At 40.6% G+C, this 26,783-nt stretch overlaps 1 long non-coding RNA gene across 1 annotated transcript in view; it reads left to right on the top strand.

The window, feature by feature from the left end:
* Positions 1 to 1,381: 1,381 nt before the first annotated feature.
* Positions 1,382 to 26,783, top strand: part of LOC110140002 (uncharacterized) — a 53,893-nt gene continuing 28,491 nt past the window's right edge. The window contains exons 1-2 of the long non-coding RNA XR_002314638.2: positions 1,382 to 1,614; positions 13,478 to 13,615. This is a non-coding gene — a long non-coding RNA (uncharacterized lncRNA). The remainder of the gene's footprint in view (positions 1,615 to 13,477; positions 13,616 to 26,783) is intronic.

The raw sequence follows: 26,783 nt of genomic DNA, 5'->3' as shown, positions 1-26,783 counted from the left end.
GGCTCTTCGAGTTGAATTTGTACATATTTCAGATCTGTCACTGTGGATCCTAGGAGCACAGCAATGTGATATTTGTACTACACAACCATACAAAATTTAATTAAACACACACATATATATGGCCCTGTTCTAGGTGCTTATGTAAGAAAAAAATTGTGTTTTGATGACAATGCAGAAACGTTCAGAACCTGGACACTAAGGAGTTCCTTTTAAAGATGGACTGAACAGAATATGGACCAATTTTTAGAGATTATCTAGAAACTACTAAAACTTTGTTAGTAGTCTTGAAAACTAGACGAATAAGCTTCTCTGGGAAGATAATCACTATTAGTGCTGGTATATGTCACAGACTATGGGCTTTAGTTTAGAAATTTATTCACAAAGGTTCTTAGTTTTTCTGGAAATGAGATAGTAGCATTGTCTCAGCAGTTTTCCTGAACTGTCTATGTGGTTGGCTTTACTACTCTGTTTGCTAGGAAAAGTTGGCTTGTAGTTCTTCCAAGCTAGCAGAATCAGTGAAATTTGGTATAACGTGTCGTTTTTTCCAGTTAACCAATTTTCCTGCCAAGTGAGTGATTCTTTGCTGGTTGACTCCACCACAGATTTATGATTTCCAGCCTCAACCGGGTCTTCAGTGCTGTTAGGCAATCATTCCAGTGGCAGAAATCATGGATGAGTTCTCCAAAATAATTCCCAATCCTGGACTCCCTTATCTTCATCTATAACTGGAGCTAGAAAACAAGAGTCCTCTATTTCCCAGACTCCTTTGCTGCTAAGAGGTGGCCACATAGCAAAGTTTTGGCCACTGAAGTAAAGGGTTTCCCTCTGCAAATAGGAAATGCTCTCGAGGACAACTATTTTTTCCTTTAGACCATCTTTTCCTCCTTTCTTTTTTCTGCATTGAACATGTATCAGATGCCTGGAAGTACAGCAGCCGTTTTTTGACCATGAGGTAATAATCATGAGAAGGGAATTCAAGTTCCAAAGAAAATCAGTGAGCCACCACACCAACAGTTGATGGACTCATTGTGTTTCATTGAATGAAATAAATACCACTGCCTCCCTTCCCCCCAACTGCTGTCCATTTGGTCCATGTTAGGCTTTTGTTGATTAATTACAGTTTGGACTAAAACATTCTTTAGACTCAGTTGGCATCTCTCTTTTTTCACAGTGGCAGTTCTTAGTGGCCCCTCCAAACATCCCACAAAATTCTAATTTTTTTTCCAGAATCTTTGTGGTTTATGGGAAGCCATTCCCTTCCTGTATCTAGGGATGAAGCACTTAACCTAAGCGAAGCAGGTTGATACATTCCACATTCCAGCCATAACGTTTGGCTCACAATTGATTATATGACCTAAGATAGTCCAATCAGAATAAGTTTCAGGACTTTTACTGGAAATTTTGAAACATGGGCCCTCTGTTTCTCCAGCAAACATGGTGTGCAGAAGCAGTGCCAGGAACTGCTGCAGTGATTTTGCTGCCACGTGGCAAGGCAGCCTGAGTACACAATCGTCACACTGAGAAGGTCAGATCTTACACCCTCACAGATAGCCAGCCTTCTGATTGAGCCTGTCACCTGTCCAGTAATTCCTCTTTATTGTTTCATCATCTCAGGTAAGCTGACGTCTTACTGATATGCAGTTCTAGTGTGGCCCCTTACCCTTAGCAGGAAACTTCATGTACAGGCTATCTTCCACTTACTCCTCCAGATTCACTCTACCCCTTTGCTCCTTGTTCTGTGCCTCTTGAGGCCGAACTGTTTTGACCACATCAGTCGGTATCCTTATCTCTGACTTCCAGTTGGATTTGGCCAACAGGAAGTACCAGCAGGTGATCAGAGGTAAGCGGGGGGTGGATTAAAATCAAGGTATATAATTTCCTGGACCCCTCCTTGTGGGGTCACTGCAGGCTGGCTGGGCCCCTTGGCTGAAGGCCAGAGCTCTGGTCAACTGGTCTCTCTGCACAGAGTATTCTCTCTTCCTATTTAATAACCACATCCTCCTCTTGCCTTTCAGTCTTATGTGGGTGTGGGTCCTCAGTGATGCAAACTAGAGAACTGTCCCTTGTCTGCGGTTTCCCTGCACCCTGAGCAATTGAACCATGTCATCTGCTTCCTGCTGAGGCCCTGACTGGCACATCTTATTCTCTACTCCACCAACAAAAAAGAGGTCACACCTCCCCACATCTTCAGTCATCACCTGGAGTACCCACACATACTTCAGCTCTGTGCTTCCGAGATTGCTAGGGAAGATGCAACAGGTTCATGCCTCTTTTATTTCTCAGGGGCATAGCAAGGCTTTTCCTGCATGTCTTACCAGGAATGTTCTAAGAGTCAGATGGATGTAAACGTACTTAGAAGAGCTGAGTACTGTACATATATGAAGCATTGTTACCATTACTGTTGCTACTACAGAGATAGGTCAACCCAAGTTCTAACTTTAGTTCTAACGAAAGATGTTTGAATGCTCTCTCTCTCTCTCTCTTTCTCTTTCCCTCAGTTTAAGTGCTACTATCTAAGCACATATAGGCTTCCCTGGTGACTCTGCAGTAAAGAATCCACCTGCAAAGGAGGAGATGCAAGAGATAATGGGTTCGATCCCTGGGTCAGGAAGACCCACTGGAGGAGGGCATGGCAACACATCCTGGTATTCTTGCCTGGAGAATCTCATGGACAGAGACGCCTAGTGGGCTACAGTCCATGGAGTCACAAAAAGAGTCGGACACGACTGAGTGACAAAACAACATCAACAAATACATACATGTGTTTTAGCAACGGCTGCAGATATCTCTAATTGCTGGCCACATACTCCAATCAACCATCATTCTCATACAAATCATAGTTGTCCTTCATGTCCTTCCTTCCATGGCTGGTTATGTGATGGAATGAGCACGAACTTTGGAGCCTTCCATATTTAGCTTCAGGTTCTGTTCTATCACTTACTCATTCTTGGTTAGCAGGGAAATCACCTAGTCTCTCTGGACCTTAGTTTTTTGTCAATGAAATGATGATGATAGAAAGCCTGGATTATTAAAATAATGTCTATGGAGGGCCTGCACTGATGTTCTTCCCTCTTCCTTACCTGGCTCCAGGAAAAGATGTTGAGCAATGGTGCAGCTCATCTTTCTTGGACCTGAACCAGCAGGCCGTGGCTTATCTTATGTATGAGGGACAGGAAACTAGAATGCCAAGAGAAGGACTTTGCGCTGATCGTGGCGAAAGGCCTGGGAGATGACAGCATGTTCAGGTCAGGGAGGGGACACTCCCTTTGATTGAAGCTTACTGGAAATCACACACTGTGGGTGGGACTAACTGCCCATGGGAACCCTTCCCAGAAGTAATCCATGTGATCTGAGGACATTTTACTGATGAGATTAAGATGCCATCATGAAGCAGGCAAACTAAAGCACAATTAATGTCTAACCAGCTATAAACTTGGAAATTGTAATATTCTGTGGATGTCGATGGAAGTGATAGTATTGAGATGATGGAAATACTAGTATTTTTGGAACATCTACATTGGGCCTGGCCCCTTATATATGTTATCACATACATTATCACACTGAAGTCTCATATTAAGCTCATACAATGGACATTAAGATGTTTGTTCCATTCGACTGATGGGAAACTTGACATTCCAACAGCACACAGCATGTAAGTAGCTCTGGATCAACTTCTCAAACTCACAGGAGGCTGAGGTACAATGTGTATGGTGGGTGTGACTCTTGTTGTTGTTCAGTCACCAAGTGCTGGACTGGGGCATGCCAGGCCTCCCTGGTCCTCACCGTCTCCCAGAGTTTGCCCAAGTTCATGTCCATTGAATCGGTGATACCATCCAACCGTCTCATCCTCTGTTGCTCTCTACTACTTCTGCCTTCAGTCTTTCCCAGCATCAGGGTCTTTTCCAATGGAAAAAAGAGTATGGCTCTAAGGCCAAAAATTTAGGTGCACAAAACACGTGCCAACTTTATTCTTAAGTAACTTAGTTAAATTTCTATTCTGAGTCACCATTCCGTAAGGATGGCAGACTCTTAATCTCTGCTAGTTTGGACTCTTGCCTCCTCCCTTACATGGAGTTTTACCTGAGTACTGACTTGATCTGGCCTATGTAATTTTATTGGTTATATGGATCATATGGTTCAAAAGCATTGGTGGCAGCCATTATGGTTGAAAGAAATCCAGTCTCCACTGACGGGGGTCAGAGAGGAGTCTCTTCCCTGAATGGTCCATGCAGGTTGTCATGGAGACAACTTTTGTTTTCATCTCTTCAACCCATCAAATCTAGTGAGTTCCTCTCAACTAATCCTTTGCTTCCTTTGGATGCATGAGACTCAATCTGTAGCTGCCCTATCACGATAGCTTAGACACTGAGGCTATCTGCCTGCATAGATCACAGAACTATTTAACCTCTGATATTATGGTACCTCCCCAGGATTCTGCCAGTTTCTTGGCCTCAGGTCTCTTTTGATTTTGGATTCCATAATCCCAGCTGAGGGTTTGGCCCTGGCTCACGTCCCAGGGCCCAACCTGGAGAACCAGGGAGCAGACAACCACCTATCTCGGGTCACACTGCTGTCAAACTCATCATTTCCCCTTTAGTTCTGTTCTTTCACCAGATGCAGTGAATCCTTTTTTTTTTTTGGTGGGGGGGGTGGTGGCGGGCGGGCGGGCGGGATTCCCAGGAGGCGCTAGTGGTAAAGAACCCACCTGCCAACGCAGGAGGTGTAAGAGACACAGGTTCCCTGGGTTGGGAAGATCCCCTGGAAGAGGAACTGGCAACCCACTCCAGTATTCTTGCTAGAGAATCCCATGGACAGAGGAGCCTGGCAGGCTACAGTCCATAGGGTCGCAAAGAGTTAGACACGACTGAAGTGATTGAGTACATACCCACGGTGAATCCTTTTTCAGTTAGTAAGAAAGGTGGTCAGAGAAGGCCTGTTCTTCACTGCTCTCAAACCTTGCCTTCATCGTTTTTTTTTATTCTAAGGAACTAGCTTTTGAAACACAAACCTAAAAGAGTTGCCATCTTTTTCCTGTTTCCTGCTATCACATATCTTCCCTGAGCTGATGAATTTCTAATGGTTCAGCTGCTTTCTGTGTGTTTTTTTTTTTTTTTTCGGTCTGTGCTACTCAGCTTGCCCCGCCCGGGGATTGAACCTGGACCCCCGGCCGTGAAAGACCTGGGTCTTAACCACTGAAACACAAGAGAATTCTCTAGCTGTCTTAATAGAAGGAAATGCTAGGAAACAAATGAAAACTCTTTCAAAACTATTATCTTGTCTCTGTACAAATGACTTCATGTTTTAATGTATTTAAATACAAGAAGAAATAGAACTGCAACGTGGATCAGAATCACACCTTAGTCAATTTTCCCTCTGCTGACTGGGACCTGTTTTCTCTGTGGGCAAGACACATGGCAAGCCAAATGATCAGTAGATTGGCTGTCAGAGTAATTAAGAGACAAGCGGAGAATGGGCTGAAATGCCTCCTTGAGAAAGACCTGAATGGGACAGAGACTTAAATACTGACCTTGGGAGCTGGCCCTCAGGTGGGGCTAAATTCTTGATTTCCAAACCACCACGCCCATCTCTCTTTCAGTTTTCCCATCACTGTTTCCTTACCTCTCATTCTGGCCCTCAGGTCTCTCTAGGCAGGGCATAGTAGAGCTGTGTAGACCTTAATTTTCTGAAAGTTGTACATCTATTTCCTGCCTGCTAAAGAGAGACTGCATACAAGGTAGCCTAGCTGAGCTTGAGTGTGCCCCAGACACCTGAGTCTTGCAATTCTGGGCAACCTTGTGTTTGGTGTGTTTTGAAATGAAAATATGTGCACGTGGTTAACACACACACACACACACACACACACACACACACACACACACACACGGAGAAAGAGAAGAGAGTATAGCAGAAAAGTCTATTCTTCACCTTTGATCTCCCCACTGAACAACTTAGTACTTCCCATTTCTCAGAAGCAATCATTCTTGTTTGTTTTGGTTTGGGGTTTTGTTTGCTTGTTTAATTTTTTAAACTGAAGTGTAGTTGATTTAAACATTGTCCCTGTGCTATATCTTAGGACACTGCTGTTTATCCATTCTAAATGTAATACATTGGCGTCTATCAACTCCAAACTCCCCCTCCAGCCCTTTCCCCTTCCCCTTCCCTCGGCAGCCACAAGTCTGCTCTCTCTTTTTCTGTTTCACAGACAGGTTCATTTGTGCCATGTTTTATTTTTATTTTTTGTGCCATATTTTAGATCACATATAAGTGATATTATATGATATATATATTTTTTCTTTCTGACTTACTTCACTTAGTATGATCATCTTAGTTGCATCCATGTTGCTGCAAATGGCATTATTTCATTCTTTTTATGGCTGAGTAGTATTCCGCTGTGTGTAAGACTCCTCAAGAAAGAACTGAATCCCATATAAAACGGAACACTCAGTTTGTAAAGAACCTGCCTGCAATGCAGGAGACTTGGATTTGGTCCCTGGCTCAGGAAGATTCCCTGGAGAATGGAATGGCAGCCCACTCCAGTATTCTTGCCTGGGAAACCCCATGGTCAGAGGAGCCTGGCAGGTTACAGCCCATACGGTGGCAAAGAGTCGGACACGACTGAGTGACGAACACTTTCATATACAAACCGCATCTCCTTTATCCATTCATCTGCTGATGGACATCTAGGTTGTTTTCACATTCAGACTATTGGGAATAGTACTCTATGAACATAGGGGTGCATGTACTTTTTTGAATTAGAGTTTTGACCAGGTATAATCCCAGGAGTGGGTTTGCTGAATCATATAGTCATTCTGTTTTCAGTTTTCTGAGGAACCTCCATACTGTTCTCCATAGTGGCTGTAGCAACTTATATTCCCATCAACATGTAGGGGGGTTCTCTTTTCTCAACATCTTCTCCAGCATTTATTTGTAGATGATATTTGTTATTTTAATAATGGCCATTCTGACTGGTTTTAGGTAGTACCTCATTATAGCTTTGATATACATTTAATAATTAGTGATGTTGAGCAGCATTTTATGTGTCTACTGGCCATTTGCATGTTTTCTTTGGAGAAATGTCTATGAAGGTCTTCTGCTAAATTTTGAATTATAGTATTTTGGTTTTTTGTTGAGTTGTATGTATATTTTGGAGATGGAGCCCTTGTCTATTGCATCATTTGCAAATATTTTCTCCCATTTCATAGGCTGTCTTTTCAATTTTTGTTGGTTTTCTTTGCTGTGCAGAACTTGTAAGTTTGTGTAGGTCCCATGTGTTTATTTTTGTTTTTATTTCTATTGCCTTGGGAGACTGGCTGAAGAAAACATTGCTATGACTTGTGTCAGAGAATGTTTTTCTTATACACAGAGGCAATCATTCTAACCAGTTTCTCGTGAGTCTTTCTAGAGACATTTATATCACACATGGGCTTTGCAGGTGGCACTAGTGGTAAAGAACTTGCCTGCCAATGCAGAAGACATAAGAGTTGTGGGTTTGACCCCTGGGTCAGGAAGATCCCTTGGAGAAGGACATGGCAAACCCTTTCAGTATTCTTGCTTGGAGAGTCCCGTGGACAGAGAAGCCTGGAGGGTTACGGGTCATAGGGTCATGACTGAAGCGACTTGACAGCAGCAGCAAATCTTACATATGCTCCACAGATTGTAATATATTCTGTTCATTGCTCTGTCCCCTGCCTTTTTCACTTCATAGCATATCTACCCATTAGTTTTGAGTGTCTCATTCTCAGTCCTACTGTTTGAAACTACTCCACAATCACTACATATCTAATTGTCACTCCTAACCTTCTCTTTACCCTCCATTCATCATTACATCCATCTTCAGAGGAAGTTATCTTCCTTCCTATTTGAAGTCACCATTGTTTAAGGACAAACCACTTGATAGATACCATTAACAAATCACTTGAAAAAGCTCCCAGAAAACTTAACAGTAGCACAAACATGTGACTATTTACAAAGTATTTTCTTAATGATGAGCAGAGCATAAAGGCACTCATATCTCTTGAAAAGATAGAGACCTATCTTTGTCTCATGTTTTTATTCCTGTGAAAAGTGAAAATAAAAGTCACTCAGTCGTGTCTGACTCTTTGCAATCCCATGGACTATACAGTCCATGGAATTCTCCAGGCCAGAATACTGGAGTGGGCAGCCTTTCCCTTCTCTAGGGGATCTTCCCAACCCAGGGATCAAAGCCAGGTCTCCTGCATTGTAGGCAGATTCTTTGCCAGCCCTGAGCCATCAAGGAAGGCCAAGAATACTGGAGTGGATAGCCTATCCCTTCTCCAGCAGATCTTCCCGACCCAGGAATCAAACTGAGGTCTCTTGCACTGCAGGTGGATTCTTTACCCGCTGAGCTACCAGGGAAGCCCTTTTATTCCAGCACCTATAACTTTTGACCATGTCTAAGACCAAAATAATGTCCTTTAATGTGCTATGACTACAAATTTGACAGTCCCAAGTTCTGAAAATGGATGCTGAAGTGGCTTACCCTTTATATTTGAACTGTTTCTACTCTAATAATATGAATTATTTGTAAACCTACACATCAAGATGGAAAACTTTATTTAAAAAGAGACATTTCTTTTTAAGAAATATCATGGACTGTGCTTTATGGCATAGAAGGAAAGAGATCTGATTGTCTGGAAAGAAACTTTGAATTCCTGATTTCTCATGCTAGAGACACTGTGGGACGGGGTGGTCCTTGGGGGCAGGTTGTCTGGAATAGTTGCCGTATCTCCTTGCTGGACAAGAGAACCCACTGCTCTGTGGGACCTTGGTACCTTCTTAGCTATTGGTGAAAAAGCCAGGCTTTAAAGATTCTGCTCTGCTTCTCCAAATCTATGCACACTTTACATGAGAAAACCGTGTTCTTGAGAGCTTTCTGTGAAGATTGATTACTTCTTCCTTCATGTCCTGCTCTATTTCACTCTAAACTTGGCCTTTGGAGTCAGACAGACTTGGATTGGGATATCAGTTTTGCCACTGATAACTGTATAACTGCATAAACTCAGACAAGTTACTCCACATTTCCTAGGCTTGCTCTGAACATCCACGATGATGGGATTGATGGTATTGACCTCACAGGAAGTCTGTGAACACCGAATGAGATACTATACATACAGTTATTAACAGACAGCATCAATCCCTCCTCAGTGTTCAGTAGTTCTTCATTCAACACATATTCGTTGAGAGGACAGTATATGCCAGAAACATATTTCAGGAGGAAGCTGAACTTTGCATGGTAAATAAAGACTAGACACTGAAGGTGGATAGCCAGGCCCCAGGAGCAGGGTGAGAAGTGTTCTTCCAAACAGCGGGAACGGTGAGTGCAGATTACAGAACATAAGTGAGGGCTGCATTCTAGGAGTGGAAAGGGGACGAGGATGACTGGACCAAGAAATGCAAGACAGGAGATGGCCACGGGTGAAGCTGCAGATCCTCACAGAGGATTTATAGGTCAGGCTGAGATAGCTCTATTTTATATATGTAGTACATAATATTTATAATATATTTGACATACTGTCTTTGGCTGGGCTGGGTCTTCACTGCAGTGCACGGGGTCTTTGTGGCCGTGTGTAGGCCCCTCTCATTGTGGCACATGGGCTGAGTCTCCCTGTGGCATGTGGCATCTTATTTCCCCGACACCAAGGATCAGATACATGGCCCCTGCACTGGAGAAAGAGATTCTTAACCATTGGACTGGCAGGGAAGTCCCTGTGTTGTCTACTAAAAGCTGTAGCTAACCCTTATTAAGCCTATTCTTCAAGTGGAGAAAGAGATCCAAAGAAGGAAAATATTTGCCTACGACAAAATAATAAGCGCATGGAACAGCACTGAAGTGTTTTCAGTAAAAGGTGACATGATCAGATTCTGCTTTAGAAGTAACGTGAAGGCAGCAGAGTGGAGTCTGCGAGTGCGGAGGGCAGGAGTGGGGGGTAGGAAGGCTGAGAGGCAGGGAGGCCGTGGAAGTAACGTGCATGAAACACAATGAGATGAGACACTAGGAATCAGAGAATGGGGGGGCAGTCTGAAGCGCGCCTTCCTCCCCATGGGGCATGGCAATCCTGGACCCCAGGCTGGTGACACATCCATCGGCATCCCAGGCTTCAGGGACTTGGGCGTGGACTGATGGATTCAAAGCGAGGGCAAGGCATGGGTGTGACGAGGTGAGGAACAGATACACCCTGTGGCAGGTCAACAGGAGATAGGAAAGAAGGGAAGGAACACATCAAATCCCAAACACATGACCATCTCCCTCAGGGGATGGGAAGCTGTTCTCAGGGGTCTGCGTACTTGTTTAACATACAGCCACGGAAAAGGAAAGTCAACTCTACCTGTCCGTACAGAGGCTAAGGAGAGGCCACTTAGTCTAGCTGCCTTGAGTCAGGGACTTGGGAGGTTGTATTTTTGTTTGTATTTGACCTTGGCCGGTCCCCTTATTTCACTGCTCTCAATTTTCTTATCTCCTCAATAAATCTATTGAGTGCCTGTGTATGCCAGATATTTCACAAGTGTCTATTCATTCACACAAAACACTGTAAGGAAGATATCATCTCCATTTTACAGAAAAAGGAAACTGTAAAATGTTTGTGGAGAGATTAGATGATTTTGATATGTATAATTATACCAGAAGAAGTTCTATTACTGTATTGCATTTGAGAAGACTTTCCTAAGCAAAATTAAAACCCACAAGCTTACAGATAACCAACAAGGACCTACTGTATAGCACAGGGAACTCTGCTCAATATTTATGTAACAGTCTAAATGGAAAATGTATCCATTACACCAAAATGAATCACTTTGTTATATACCTGAAACTATCACAACATTGTTAATCAACTCCAATGCAAAATAAAAAGTTAAAACCCCACACACTTTTAATAAAATAATTACAAATTACTCCCTATAAAAATGTTAATTGCTGATATTTGAAAGACACTAAGACAAGTTAAATGTCAAGTGACAGGCTGAGAGAAATCATCTGCTCACATATATCAAGCAAAGTGCCAGTATACAAAGAGCACTCACAAATCAATAAGAAAACTCACAAATGACTCAAGAGGAAAAAATGAGCAAAGAATATAAACAGGTAGTTCAAAGAAAGGGAGCTATAAATAGTCAAAGAAAAAACATGAAAAGATGTTCAACATAACTAGCGGTCAAGGGAAAAATCTTATTTTTAATATTAAAAATAGTTGTAATACTTTAAATTTAGATAATCACATTTTTAATTTCCAAGAACAGTAACTGATCTTTTTTCACAGCCACCTATTCTAATAGGTACAATACCTAGAACATTTCTCTGCTTCTAAATTAAATCAAGCTTCAAACTTAGGCCCACCTTTGAAAATGTTATCTCCAGGGAAGGCTTTTCCCTAAGCCCTCTAGATTACATTAGGTTTCTTCAGTATATGCCGTTGTATTATGATTCAGTGGTTTGCTAAGTTTGCGTTCATAGTGGAGAATTGTTTTAAGGTTTATTTTATATTTTATATTTATTTATTTGCTTATTTATTTAGCTGCATGAGGTCTCAGTTGCAGCATGTGGGGATCTAGTTTCCCAGAGAGGGAACCCAGGACCCCTGCATTGGGAGCGCAGAGTCTTAGCCACTGGACCACCAGGGAAGCAGAAGAATTTTTTAAAATGAGGTAATAGTGGAAGAAAATAATAAATTCCTTTTCAAAACAAGGAGACTCAAAACTCTGAAACTGCAGTGGGCTGAGCTCAGCATTTTAGCCGGCACCTCTGTCATCACCTCATCGGCCTTGCTCACTTAGGCCTAAATGAGCTTCTCAAAGAGGCAGCAGTATTACTGGAGGCTGGAGGGCCTATCATGGGGTTGCCTTCTTGTGGAAAAGGAAAGCTCGCTTCTTGCCTCAGCAATTACTATTTCCTTTGCTTAACTCTTCTATTTCATGGGGGGTGGGGGTGGGGGTGGGCAGGTAGGAAAAGCCTTTAGAGAAACGGTTAATACCAAATATAGCAAAATACCGAAAAAATTACAAAAAACTGAACTGATCTTTCCTTATGGAATTTTGAGTAACTAAAATTGATGTTGCCTTTTTAATTATTTTTTAATTTAACTTTTTACAATTGAAGTATAATTTATTTACAATGTTGTGTTCATTTCTGCTGTATAATAATGTGAGTCAGCTGTATGTATACATACATCCCTGCCCTCTTGAGCCTTCCTCCCACCCCTACCCCATCCCACCCCTAAAGGTCATCACAGAGGACTGAGCTGAGATCCCTGTGCTAGATAGCAGTTTCCCACTAGCCATCTAGTTTACACATGGTAGTGTACGCCTTTTTAATTATAATTGGTAGTTATTTTACTACCGTGATCATACCTTGAACATCAGCATTAGGACTGAAGCTATTATTACTCATATAACGTTGCTATTAGGATAAACCAATATCTATGTTACAGTGGGACCAAAGAAAGGATGCTTTCTCTCACATCAGTTAGGTTTGAGCTTTAGAAACTTGACCTTGAAAGACTTTCTCTGGCATGTAGAAACTTGGACAAATTATCTGAGTCACTAAGTTAAGAGTGCTGAGAGTCATTTAATGATACCTCACTTACCTTATGAAGAATTTCCAAGTATGAACATAAAATTTCAGAAAATTTACTTGAAATGCATTGAAAGCACAGGTTTTGTGGTCCTCTGGATCAAATTGTACTTCCTGAGGTGGGGGGAGGGTTAAATTAGAAGTTTGGGATTAACAGATACACACTGCTATGAATAAGCATAAAGACCTACTATACAGCACAGGGACCTATACTCAATATTTTGTAATAACCTATAAGGGAAAACAATCTGGAAAAGTGTGTGTGTATGTGTGTGTATATATATCGCAGATTCAGATTATATAAACTGAATCATTTTGCAGTATGCCTAAAACTAACACAACACTGCATATCAACTATATTTCAATAAAAATTCTACCTCCTGCGTACATAGCAATATTGACCAAAATACTAAAATTATAGCCATTTATCATACGACCAGTCATAAGCTGACTGCTATTTAGCTTTTACCAACACTTCAGTTGAAAAGCTTGTTATCTGAGAGTAACAATCAGAGGGAGGATGTATTAGCTTCTAATTCTCTTGTTCTCCAAGCTCTCTCCCTGAGGAAAATTATATTCCCCAGGAAGCAATATAACTAGACTATATAATCTTAGCTTCCCACAGAAATAGCTTTCTGAGATACAATAATTTTACTCTCTCAACTTTTACAGAAGTTTGCTATACAAAGAACTTTTTTTTATAAGACCCTAATGGTAAAATATAGTCTAGATTGTACCCTAATGTCCTTTATGAAAACATTTCTTTTTATATTTAGTGAAAGGAAACTTCTCTCTTTAATATACTTTTTTTGGTATATGAAAGTTTATTACTACCATGCTTGCATCATCAAAACTTCTCATCTTAGTCTTTTCTTTTTGCTTTTGCATAAGGCCAAGAGAGACACTGGCTACTTTGACCGCTTTAAAGTGGACTCCAGGAATGTCACCAAGAGCCTGCTGTTTTGCAATCAAATCCAGCAACGGAAACTTCACTGTTTTCTGCAGTAAAGTTCAAGCAATCATCACTGGGTAAGGAACTGTTGAGTTTCTTCCTCTTCTTGATCAGTTGGCCCCAGAAATACTTCCCAAAGCCAGAATTTACCTGTTTGGCTCCAACTCTGACATTTTCTAGCAAAATTCCCTTTGCATGTGAAGTGCCTCCAAAGGGGCTGATCTCCAGGGCTGGCCCCAATGGGCTTTCTTGTACATTTATCATGCCACTTCTGGTCCTGATGGTGGCTGCAGAGTTTCCTGACAATATGAAGATCTTGACCCTTGCCCATCCCATTGATGCTGCAGGCCCCAGGGAAAAATCTAATATACATTTTTTCCCCCAGTTGTAAAAGATACATAACATAAAATTTACCATCTTAACCATCTTAAAGTTTATTTATTTATTTTTTCCATCTTAAAGTTTAAAATTCAGTAGTGGCAAGTGTATTCACATTGGTATGCAGTCAATCTCCAGAATCTTTCACGCTACAAAACCAGAACTCTATACACATTGTGCCGGTATAGTGTAGTATTTTATGTGTCAGCTTTTACGTGACGGTATTTTATGTGTCAACCTGACCAAGCACAGAGCCTGACTATGTGATCAAACATTATTCTGGATGTTTCTTTTAGGGTGTTTTTGGATGAGATTTACATTTAAATTGGTAGACTTTGCCCAAGCAGACTGCTCTCCATAATGTGGGTGGGCCTCATCTAAACAGTTGAAGGGCTACATAGAACAAGATTGACTTCCCTCAAGAAAGTAGGAATACCTTCAGAAGACAGCCTTCAGATTTAAACTGCAATACTGGATTCTCCCTGGGTCTCCAGCCTGATGGCCTACCCTGCAGATTTTGGACTTGCCAGCCTCCATAATCTCATGAGCCACTTTCTTCAAATAGATCTTTGTTATAAACATCATATTGGTTCTATTTCTCTGGAGAACCTAATACACCCATTTAACAACAACTACCCCTTTCTGCCTCCTCCTAGCTCCTGGCAACACCATTCTACTTTCTGTTACTATGAATTTGACTACTCCAGATACCTTATATAAGTGGAATCATACAGTATTTTCCTTTTTGCAACTGGCTTATTTCACTTAGCATTATGCCCCCAAAGTTCATGTTTTTGCCATGTGCCAGAATTCCCTTCCTTTTTGATGCTGAATATTATTCTATTGTATATTTCTATTGTATTATTCTATTATACTATTATCCTCTATCTATGAGGATAAAATACCTCATTTTATCCATCTGTCAATGGACACTTTCACTACTTCCGTCTTTTGGCTATTGTGAATAACACTGCTATGAACATGGGTGTATAAATATCTCCTGGAGACTCTGCTTTCAATTCTTCTGGGTATATATATATTCAGAAGTGGAATTGCTGGATCATATGATACTTCTATTTTTAATTTTTTGAGGAATCATCGTACTGTTTGCATAGCGGCTGCATCATTTTACATTCCCACCAACAGTGTTCGAGGATTCCAATTTCTCCACATCCTTGCCAACCACTTGTTATTTCCAGCAATAATAATCCTCCAGGAACCCAAAATAACCCTCACTAGGGGTCATTTTTGTTACGGGATGGTATTTTGTATGTGTGTGGTGGGGGGAATACTGATATAGATTTGATCTTAGAAACTATGATGTTAAGACTTGACTCCTACATAATTTAGGCAGAATCTGCATGATATGAAAACAAGTAGTTAGACGTGAAAAATTGCGTCAACAAGTTACTTTGCCCCGTGGTACTAAATGATCAAAATGGCAGTTGTTTGGGATTTGCGTTCAAGCAGCCTTACTCAAGGTTTTTCTTCAGAAAATGTACATAGATAATTACAAATGTCACCGAATCATTCTGAGTGGTAAGCATTTTTAAATTCAGAGAGAGTTTCTAATGTAAAGCAAGAAGGTGAGCCAAATCAGGCATGCAGACTTATTTGACTTGGCCTGCAACATTTGTTGGCCCACACATTGTTTTCAAAAATTTTGAATTAGTTGACAACTTTTTAAATGGAGCGAGTTCAGGCAAGAAATCTTGATTCCTAGCATCTTGGGAAAAAATGAGCTGAGCTGGCAAGACGGGGCCCTTCGTTCCCACGCGGCAGCAGCTGGCTGAGGTGAGCAGCATCTGCCCTTCCGCCGGGGCCTCTGCTCTCCGGTCCTGCACGGCCCCCACCCGCCCCGGGACACGAGTGTGTGGACACCCAGGCAGCAGACGGTCTGTTTTGTCAGGAAGCGCTCGTAGCTTCCTGGAACGTCTAGTGGGACACGAGACCCCCGCTGGGTGCTCAGTAGTTGCTGGCTTATTCACTGAATCTGGGTCTTCATGTGCTAAAATTTTTTAGGACCTTCTGCTTTCTCTCTTGGTGGAGAAAGAGACAGTAAGATGATGGCTTAAATGAATGGAACACAAAAGGAAAAGGACTTAGACAATGAGAGACAGAGAAACATGTGAAAAGAAAATAATCACGCGAATGTGTAATTTTTCTACTAAGGAATTCATCCTGGAATTCTTTTTCCCATGAAGAAAACAGCACCCAGGAAATGTTTCAGGCGAAGCCCTCTGTTTAATACAAGACAGAAACACGGGCAAAAGTTTACTCAGCTGCCTTACAGTGGCAGAATTCTGGAGTTAACATAAATAGAAAGAGATACAGAAAACGAGGACCATATGGCTGACTAGATCAGCTATTCTCAAGGCCACCCACTGAGAAAAATATCTGACTTATTGTGTCTTAGCACATTAACTCCTCCTTTTTAATTACTGAGACACTTGTAGAAGTTCTTCTACACTTTCAGGTGATAGCAAATGAGAAATGTGTTAAGAAAAATGCAAGCAGCACTTCTCTCTCTTTGGTGATTGTGTTGACTGGGAGAAAATGAAAGTCTCATGGAAGATGGGTCCTAATCTCCAACTCAAAACATCGACCCAAGAAAACAGTTATTCAGGGCCTTTCCTGGTGGTTCAGTGGGTAAGACTTCATCTTCCAATGCAGGGGGTGTGAGTTTGATGCCTGGTCAGGGAGCTGAGATCCCACATGTTGCTGCTGTTGATTAATCATTAAGTCACATCTGACTTTTTTGCAACCCCATGGACTGTAGCCCACCAGGCTCCTCTGTCCATGGGATTTCCCAGGCAAGAATACTGGAGTGGGCTGCCATTTCCTCCTTCAAGGGATCTTCCTGACCAGAGGATCGAACCTCGTCTCCTGCATTGGCAGGTGGATACCTTACCACTGGGCCACCAGGGAAGTCCAGACCCCATACGCCTTGTGGCTAATTCCCCAAACATAAAATAGAAGCAATATTGTACGAATTCAACAAAGACTTTAAAAAATGATCCACATAAAAGAATCTTAAAAAAAAAGAAAATAATTATTTAAATTTCTACTTGCTATTATTCCACGGGCAAGAGTTAAGTCATACAGCCAACTCAGAGTTAGCCTGGAAAGGGACTATCGCAGGGTGTGGATTTAGCAGGGTGTGCATTCAAGACCAAGGACCTGTTCTAGAATGGATAAATAGAAGCTGGGTCAGCACCCAGTCTGAAAAAACATAGTAGTTGATCCTTATTAAAATTAAGCTTTCACATTTTTATCCTTTCTATTAAAGATCATGTTCACTTAAAACATGCAAGAAAGATAGAAATTACCAAGAGGAAAGATAAAAATCACCCAAAGCCCACAGTCTAATTAAAATTATTCTTAAAATGTGGTGTGCATGACTCCAGTAACCTCTCTGCATATCTACCTCTCCACCGAGAAGTGGTTCTGACCCACTTACAAGCACCTCCAGAGACAGTAGAGAATAGTAGCCTGGACTGAACTTGAATCATCTTCTATTCTCCTAGAATAGTTTTTTTTTTAATTTTATTGATCTATTTATTAGATAATAACTAAACATTACTGAGCATTCTTTGGCATTGCCTTTCTTTGGGATTGGAAAGAAAACTGACCTTTTCCAGTCCTGTGGCCACTGCTGAGTTTTCCAAATTTGCTGGCATATTGAGTGCAGCACTTTCACAGCATCATCTTTTAGGATTTGAAATAGCTCAACTAGAATTCCATCACCTCCACTAGCTTTGTTCGTAGTGATACTTCCTAAGGCCCACTTGACTTCACATTCTAGGATGTCTGGCTCTAGGTGAGTGATCACACCATCGTGATTATCTGGATCATGAATATCTTTTTTTGTATAGTTCTTCTGTGTATTCTTGGCACCTCTTCTTAATATTATCCTCTGCTTCTGTTAGGTCCATACCATTTCTGTCCTTTATTAAGCCCATCTTTGTATGAAATGTTCCCTTGGTATCTCTAATTTTCTTGAAGAGATCTCTAGTCTTTCCTATTCTATTGTTTTCCTCTATTTCTTTGCAATGATCACTGAGGAAGGCTTTCTTATCTCTCCGGGCTATTCTTTGGAACTCTGCATTCAAATGGATCTATCTTTCCTTTTCTCCTTTGCTTTTCGCCTGTCTCCTTTATACAGCTATTTGTAAGGCCTCCTCAGACAACCATTTTTCTTTTTTGCATTTCTTTTTCTTGGGGATGGTCTTGATCCCTGTCTCCTGTACAATGTCACGAACCTCCATCCATAGATCATCAGGCACTCTGTCTATCAGATCTAGTCCCTTAAATCTATTTCTCACTTCTACTGTATAATTATAAGGGATTTGATTTAGGTCATACCTGAATGATCTAGTGGTTTTCCCCACTTTCTTCAATTTAAGTCTGAATCTGGTAATAAGGAGTTCATGATCTGAGCCACAGTCAGCTCCCAGTCTTGTTTTTGCTGACTGTATAGAGCTTCTCCATTTTTGGCTGCAAAGAATATAATCAATCTGATTTCGGTATTGACCATCTGGTGATGTCCATGTGTAGAGTCTTCTCTTGTGTTGTTGGAAGAGGGTATTTGCTATGACCAGTGCGTTCTCTTGGCAAAACTCTATTTAGCCTTTTCCCTGCTTCATTCTGTACTCCAAGGCCAAATTTGCCTGTTACTCCAGGTGTTTCTTGACTTCCTACTTTTGCATTCCAGTCCCCTATAATGAAAAGGACATCTTTTTTGGGTGTTATTTCTAAAAGGTCTTGTAGGTCTTCATAGAACCATTCAAATTCAGCTTCTTCAGCTTTACTGGTCGGGGCATAGACTTAGATTACCGTGATATTGAATGGTTTGCCTTGGAAATGAACAGAGATCATTCTGTTTTTTTGAGATTGCATCCAAGTACTGCATTTTGGACTCTTCTGTTAACTATGATGGCTACTCCATTTCTTCTAAGGGATTCCTGCCCTCAGTAGTAGATATAATGGTCATCTGAGTTAAATTCACCCATTCCAAAATGCTCGAACTACCACATAATTGCCCTCATCTCACACACTAGTAAAGTAATGCTCAAAAGTCTATAAGCCAGGCTTCAGCAGTATGTGAACTGTGAACTTCCAGATGTTCAAGCTGCTTTTAGCAAAGGCAGAGGAACCATAGAGAAAATTGCCAACATTTGCTGGATCATTGAAAAAGCAAGAGAGCTTCAGAAAAACATCTATTTCTGCTTTATGGACTATGCCAAAGCCTTTGACTGTCTGGATCACAATAAACTGTGGAAAATTCTGAAAGAGATGGGAATACCAGACCACCTGACATGTCTCTTGAGAAACCTATATGCAGGTCAGGTAGCAACAGTTAGAACTGGACATGGAACAACAGACTGGTTCCAAACAGGAAAAGGAGTATGTCAAGGCTGTATATTGTCACCCTGCTTATTTAACTTATATGCAGAGTACGTCCTGAGAAACACAGGGCTGGAGGAAGCACAAGCTGGAATCAAGATTGCTGGGAGAAATATCAATAACCTCAGATATGCAGATGACACCACCCTTATGGCAGAAAATGAAGAAGAACTAAAGAACTTCTTGATGAAAGTGAAAGAGGAGAGTGACTAAGTTGGCTTAAAGCTCAACATTCAGAAAACTAAGATCATGGCATCTGGTCCCATCACTTCATGGCAAATAGATGGGGAAACAGTGGAAATAGTGGCTGACTTTATTTTGGGGGGCTCCAAAATCACTGCAGATGGTGACTGCAGCCATGAAATTTAAAGACACTTACTCCTTGGAAGGAAAGTTATGACCAACCTAAACAGCATATTAAAAAGCAGAGACATTACTTTGTCAACAAAATCCATCTAGTCAAGGCTATGGTTTTTCCAGTAGTCATGTATGGATGTGAGAGTTGGACTATAAAGAAAGCTGAGCACTGAAGAATTGATGCTTTTGAACTGTGGTGTTGGAGAAGACTCTTGAGAGTCCCTTGGACTGCAAGGAGATCTAACCAATCCATCCTAAAGGAGACCAGTCCTGGGTGTTCATTGGAAGGACTGATGTTGAAGCTGAAACTCCAATTCTTTGGCCACCTGATGCAAGGAGCTGACTCATTTGAAAAGACCCTGATGCTGGGAAAGATTGAGGGCAGGAGGAGAAGGGGATGACAGAGGATAAGATGGTTAGACGGCATCACCGACTCAATGGACATGGGCTTGGGTGGACTCCGGGAGTTGGTGATGGACAGGGAGGCCTGGCGTGCTGGGGTTCATGGGGTCACAAAGTGTTGGACATGACTGAGCTATTGAACTGAACTGAAACATTATTGGGCTTCCCTGGAGGCTCAGATGGTAAAGAATCTGCCTGCAATGCAGGAGACCCAGGTTTGATCCCTGGGTCCGAAAGATCCCCTGGAGAAGGGACTAGCTACCCACCTCCAGAATCCATGGACAGAGGAGCCTGGTGGGCTACAGTCCATGGGGCTGCAAGGAATCAGACACGCTGAGCGACTCAGCACACACACAAAATTTATTGGTTACTTCCTATAAGCCAGGAACTGGACTAACAGCTTTCTGTATAGCAGCAGTTCACTAAACCCTGACAATAATCATACTAGTCCATGTTTCTGTTAAGGGAATTGTAACTTAGAGAGGTTAAGAAGGTGGCCGGGGTCACACAGCTAGAGAGGGGCAGAGTCAGGATTTGCTGAACTCAAACAGCCGGACTCTAGATGTTGCACTACTGCCAGAGAGGAAACCAAAATTTTAATTTTAATTTTCAAAGAAATCCCTCCCTCCACCCTCTTTGGGTTTCAGCCACAGAGGCATTCCCTTAAAACAGATTTTTTTTTAAATAAAAAAATTTTAATTGTCATACAGTTGATTTATATTATATTAATTTAATGTGTATAGCATAATGATTCAGTATTTCTACAGACTATATGACATTAATAGTTATTACAAGAATGGCTATAATTCCCTGCACTGTACAATAAATACATCATTGCTGCTCGTCTACTCAGTTCTTTGAACTCTGTCGGCTTGTATGCCTTGGCTCGCCAGATTTGGTGAACCTATGGAGAGAAGGGAAAGAGACAACCTATATCCGCTGAAAATATCAGCAGTAAAGAAAAAGAGAAAAGAAAGGAACAACAAAAGCGGTCAAAGATGGAGAATCTGATACATCAGTGGAGATTCTGCGATGTAAGCAGGGCTAACTTAGCAAACAGGCACAGTACTGAGGGTTCTACGATAATTTTAGAGCCCATGAAAATCTTTTCATTCCTTTAATGTCAGAAGAAAAATAAACTCTTAGGTCAAGGAAAATAGTTCAACCTAAAATGTTAATATATTTATCATTATATCAATGCAATCATAAAATATATCTTATACATGTCTTTTTATAAAGGAAAGAGCCACGAAGGCAAATGTGCCTAGGGTCCAGACAAAAGCCACACTCAACCCTGCATCCAGTGGCACGTCCCAAACTATTCGAATGTACTCAACATGTGTATGCCATGCATTCTAGGATTTTTTTTTTGCCACTAATGATATTATTATTCCAATTATAGAAATGAAGGTTTCAAAACCTGGGAAGAGGTCAGGACACAGAAAGTGTGGAGTTGGGAACTGCTCCAGAAATCCTAATTTTCAGTTCAGGTCTCTCTGTACAAATGTGCCATAGGAAGGAACAGATGTGGGGTAGAGATCAATATAGGAAAGAATGCAATAAAAGTTAAAAATATAAGAGGTTTTATCATTGGCCAAGTATTTCCCCAGGCATCTAACTTCCTTTCTGATGTGACATTTAGGTGCCAAAAAGATTAGGCAGCTCAAGAGGGCATGAGAGAAAGTGAGCAGACACTGCTGGGTGCCCAATTCAAAATGGTTTCATTGACAACCTATTAAAATGAGAGGAAATATTTGCAAATCATATATATGACAATATCCAAAATATATAAGGCCTCATTAAACTCAATAGCAAAACAAACAATCCTAATAAAAATGGGCAGAGGATCTGGGCAGACATTTTTCCAAAGAAGACATACAGATGGTCAGTAAGAATGTGAAAAGATGCTTAGCATCACTAGTCATCAGGGAAATGCAAATCAAAACCACAGTGCAATATCACTTCACACCTGTAAGAACAGCTTTTATCCAAATGAAAAGAGACAACAGATGCTGACAAGGATGTAGAGAAAAGGGAACTTTTGTGTGCTGTGGAGGGGAATGTAAATTGGTATAGCCACTATGGAAAACAGTATGGAGGTTCCTCAAAATATTAAAAGTAGAACTGCCACCACATGATCCAGCAATTCCACTACCAGATATTTATCAGGGAAAATGAAAACCGTAACTCAAAACAATACATGCATCTCCCATACTCACAGTAGCCTTATTCACAACAGCAAACGTGGAAAGGACCTGAGTGTCTGTTGACAGGTGAATGGATACAGAAGCCATGGTATGTACACACACACACACACACACACACACACACACACACACACACACAATGGAGCATGATTTAGCCACAAAGAGAATGAAATTGTGCCATTTGTGATAATATAGATATATCTTGAGGGCACAATGCTAAAGACATAAGTCAGACAGAGAAAGACAAATACCATGTGATCTTACTGATACATGGAGTTTAAAAACAACAATAACAACAAAACATCAAGTTCATAGACACAGAGAACAGATTGATGGTTGCCAGAAGTGGGATGGGGATAAGTGAAATGGGTGAAAGGAGTCAAAAGGTACAAACTTCCAGTTATAAAATAAACAAGTCCTAGGGATGTAATGTACAGCATGGTGGCTGTAGGTAACAGCACTGTATTGATTGCACATATGAAAGTTGAGAACAGATCTTAAAAGTTCTCATCTTAAGAAAAGGAATCCTACAACTATGCATGATGACAGGTTAATTAGACTTACTGTCTAACATGTATCGCAAGATAAATGATTTGATACTTGTATATATTGTAAAATGATTTGCAATATATACAGATATATCTGAAACTGATATAATGATGTATGTCAATTATACTTCAATAAAAAATAATTTAAAAAAAGAAATTTAAGAAAAGGGAAAGAAAGCTTCGCCAAATGGTTTACTATTAGATGTTTCACTTTTCTTTGTAATCATGTTCTCTAAAGATAAATAAGACACTAGAAAAACAGGATTGGTTTAGGCCCTTTGCAGAAGTTAAAGCTTTCTCATGAAATTTAGTAATATTGCTTGCTGCTGTTACTGTATTTAAAGAAAGGCTACAATAAAATTTAGTAATGGGTGAAGGTTCTTCACTGATAAATATGTGCTTTCTGAAAATAGCTTCCACATAAAGATTGTTTTTGTTTTTTATAAAACATATATATATACAAATATGTGTATGTGTCTTATATATGTATATAGGTGTATATACATATACACTCTTTTGCTATTTATCTATAAGTTAATTTTACCCTGAACCTGGACTTGTGATCAGATAGGTAGCACCACATGAGTCATACAAACAAAAAAAGACATGATCTCATAAGCCTTATTTTAAAAGTTTACCCTATTATTCTAAAGTCTTCATGATTCTAGAAGCAGCAGTCTCTGCCTCCCAAATGGCCAACTAAGGGAAATGAGATAACTACCCTTGCAAAAGTGTAAGGAGAGGATAGTACCCCCGGGAGTCAAGATCTAATAATCACACCCTCAAAGTCATGATGAGACAAAGCCCATACCCAAGTCTAACCCCCCAATGTCAATGATCAGGTCCATATTAATTTGGACTAGTGTTTGCCTGAGATTCATTTTATGTAGATCTGAGAAAGCAATAACAGGACTTAGCTTACAACCAACACAGAAGCATATTTTCCTTGTTAGCTGCAGGGGAGAATAATGTACAGGAAACAGTGATGCAGTGATTGTCTCACTCATTCTCTCCCAAATGAATAGCCTTCCACACCAAGGATGAGCTCACTCACTATTAGTGGAATAACATCTGGTGAGCAAGAGACCCCAGCCGAACATGCTGTTGGTTTGGGACTATATTTAACCGACAGAAACCTAACTATTGTTGCATGTATCACATATGCAGTCCAATTATACTGTGAAAAAAATGTCAAGCGGTAAGGAAATACTCCTGAAAGTATTTTAACATACAAGATTTTTCCTTATGAAGCAAGGCATTAACCTGTTCCAAAAGAGATCCTAGGCTATTATTAGAGGAGAATATATTAGACATGTGACAGGGGCCTTCTCCCCTTTGGCTGAGGCATGGATGCCTGCCATAGCTATCTAAGTTTAAATTTCAAATCATGGATAGGAATCTCTCTCCTTCAATTTCCCTTCCCATTCTTAATTTCCAGGCAGGCCTGCCACACTGACGATGGTGAATTTTGCAGTGTAATTTATCTAATAGATTTACTGTAAATGATGAATCACCCGAGTATTTAAATCTAATGAGTAATGCTGTAAGTCAATTTTGGTTTTTTAAAAATGCAACATAGCTAAGGTCATCAGTTAAATGTGCTAATACAGAGTAATGTGGATGTTCGGAACACACACAGTTGGTCCTAACAGTCATGAGGCTGGAATACTCTGGAATCTGCTGTATGCCCACGGCTTTAGGGAGATTGCTCACTTAAAATCATGACATTTGGAACAAGAGATAAGAATTTTATTCCATCAGGACTTGGGAAACTCCCTCAAGTTTAGGCATCTATCATAGTTTTACCCTGTATGTAGTAACACTTTGCTGTGAAGAGACAAGCTATTATTAATAATAAAATATTATTATTATATTAATAATTATATTGTATAATTATATTAAATACAATTAATAATATATTAATAATATTATTATTATTAAAAGCTATTAATAATAACAAGCTATTATTATTTGTATATAAAAGACTGATTATAAAAATAAGATCTATTTACTGAAGAAAATGTGAGAAATTCACAAAAGAACAGAGAAAATACAATTCATTCTGATTCCAATCACCCAGTCCTTTTTGTGTATGTCAGTCTTTTTCATTTGAGTACATGTAAGCATTTTCTTATGTTATTACCTATTTTTCTACAATCACATTCTAAATGGCCATGTAATATTACATCATATGGCTATACCATAATTTATTAAATCAATTCCCTATTGGGCACTTAGCACACTTCTAATTCTTGTTATTATACTAGAATGGGTTGCCATGTCCTTCTCCAGGGGATCTTCCCAACCCAGGGATTGAACCCAAGTTTCCCACATTGCAGGCAGATTCTTTACCCACTGAGCCACCAGGGGAGCCCAAAAATGCTATTATAAAGAAGACCATGGTAAAGATCTATGTCACTAAATCTATGTACACAGAGGGGACCATTTCCTTAGGATAAATCTGCAGAAATAAAACTGCTGAGTCAAAGTGCATGTTTTTAAGGGTTTTGATTCCTGTTGAGAAAGGCTTTATGAGGGAATAAGAGATTTGTTTCCTTCTTTGCACAGGGTATCCCCAAGACCAGATGCCCAGATCTTCTGCAGTCTACCTCTGGTTCCTCAACTACAAAGCAAAAAGGAAAACAATGATGCTTATCCCACTTAAGCATTTACATTTAGTTCCTTATTTCATCTGTATAAGCATCCTGTGAGATGGGTCCAGTGACTTGGTGAAGTTCAGACAGCCTGTAAACAGAGAAGCTAGAACTTGAACCTGAATTTCCTGTCTCACATGTCCATGCTCTAAAACCACTAAGCTACAGAGTTTCTTCCATGTCTATCACTTATCCATTCGTATTTTCTTTAATTCAACAGACTGCACAAGACCTACTGTTCTGGTATAGGAGATACAGTGGTGAACTCTTTGACCTCAGGGACTTTCTAAGTGAGGAGACAGATGTCATAATATCAGGTAAGTTCTATAAAGATAAGGCAGGCAAGAGGGGTAAAGCGTGAATGGAAAGCTGTTTTAGATAAGGTGATCAGAGAAAGCCTTTCTGAGTGGATGAAATGGTGAAGGGAGGTCACGGGGGAATAAGGAGGACAGGCTCTCCAGACAGAGAAGCAGCAGTACCAAGACTCACGCCGTGGGTGTGGGGGACCCACCCAGAGACTGCTGGGGCTGGAGCGCAGTAAGATGTTGGGGAGACTGTTTATGCTGAGTCTGTGAGCTCAGTCGCAGCAGATTCGGGGGCGGGAGGCGTTAGAGATCAGAGACAGCTGAGAGACACAGTTGAGCTCCCAAGTCCAGGGGAGTTGATTGACATTGCCTCCACAGCTCTGAGGAAAATATGGCCAACTACACGTTATTCTTCTATTCTTGAATTGCTTGAGGTAACTGGGTGTTTAGGCCACAGTATTAAAACTCTAGCCTTCTAGGCCTAGGAGCAACCCATGTGATCATATTTCTAGACTCAAAGGAAGAATTTAAACCCATAGATCATTCTGTCATATTCATTACCCATCCTCTCCAGGCAAGGGGTGATGCCTGCTCCCTATACCACCGCCTATAGAAAAGGAACAATTACTTTGACTTGAATGACCTTGCAGAATTAGGAAAACAGCCATTTTGACATTCCAAACGATGTGGTTATTAATCACTTTAGAGGACAAACACATCTATCTGGAGACCAGCTGTTTCCTGATGTCATTTAGATTCTTCAGTCCCCCAAGTTCTGCTGCAGGAAGGAATCTAACTTCCTTTCCATTCTCGGGAATGTGTCTTTTGAAAATTAATTTGAGATTCAATTAATGTATTATGCATTATCAAAAATCCAAGTGTTCTTACGGACGAATTTCTAAGAGTATAGTAACAATATTATTGTTTAGCAGGACTTACCTGCAGCAAAGAACTGGGTAACACAAGGCTCTCAGACACAAGAGATGGG

Source organism: Odocoileus virginianus, chromosome 12 (assembly GCF_023699985.2).
Source record: "Odocoileus virginianus isolate 20LAN1187 ecotype Illinois chromosome 12, Ovbor_1.2, whole genome shotgun sequence".
In the NCBI taxonomy this organism is placed as follows: domain Eukaryota; kingdom Metazoa; phylum Chordata; class Mammalia; order Artiodactyla; family Cervidae; genus Odocoileus; species Odocoileus virginianus.
Note: the sequence above shows the minus strand (reverse complement) of the source record. Positions and strands in the feature narration are given on the sequence as shown.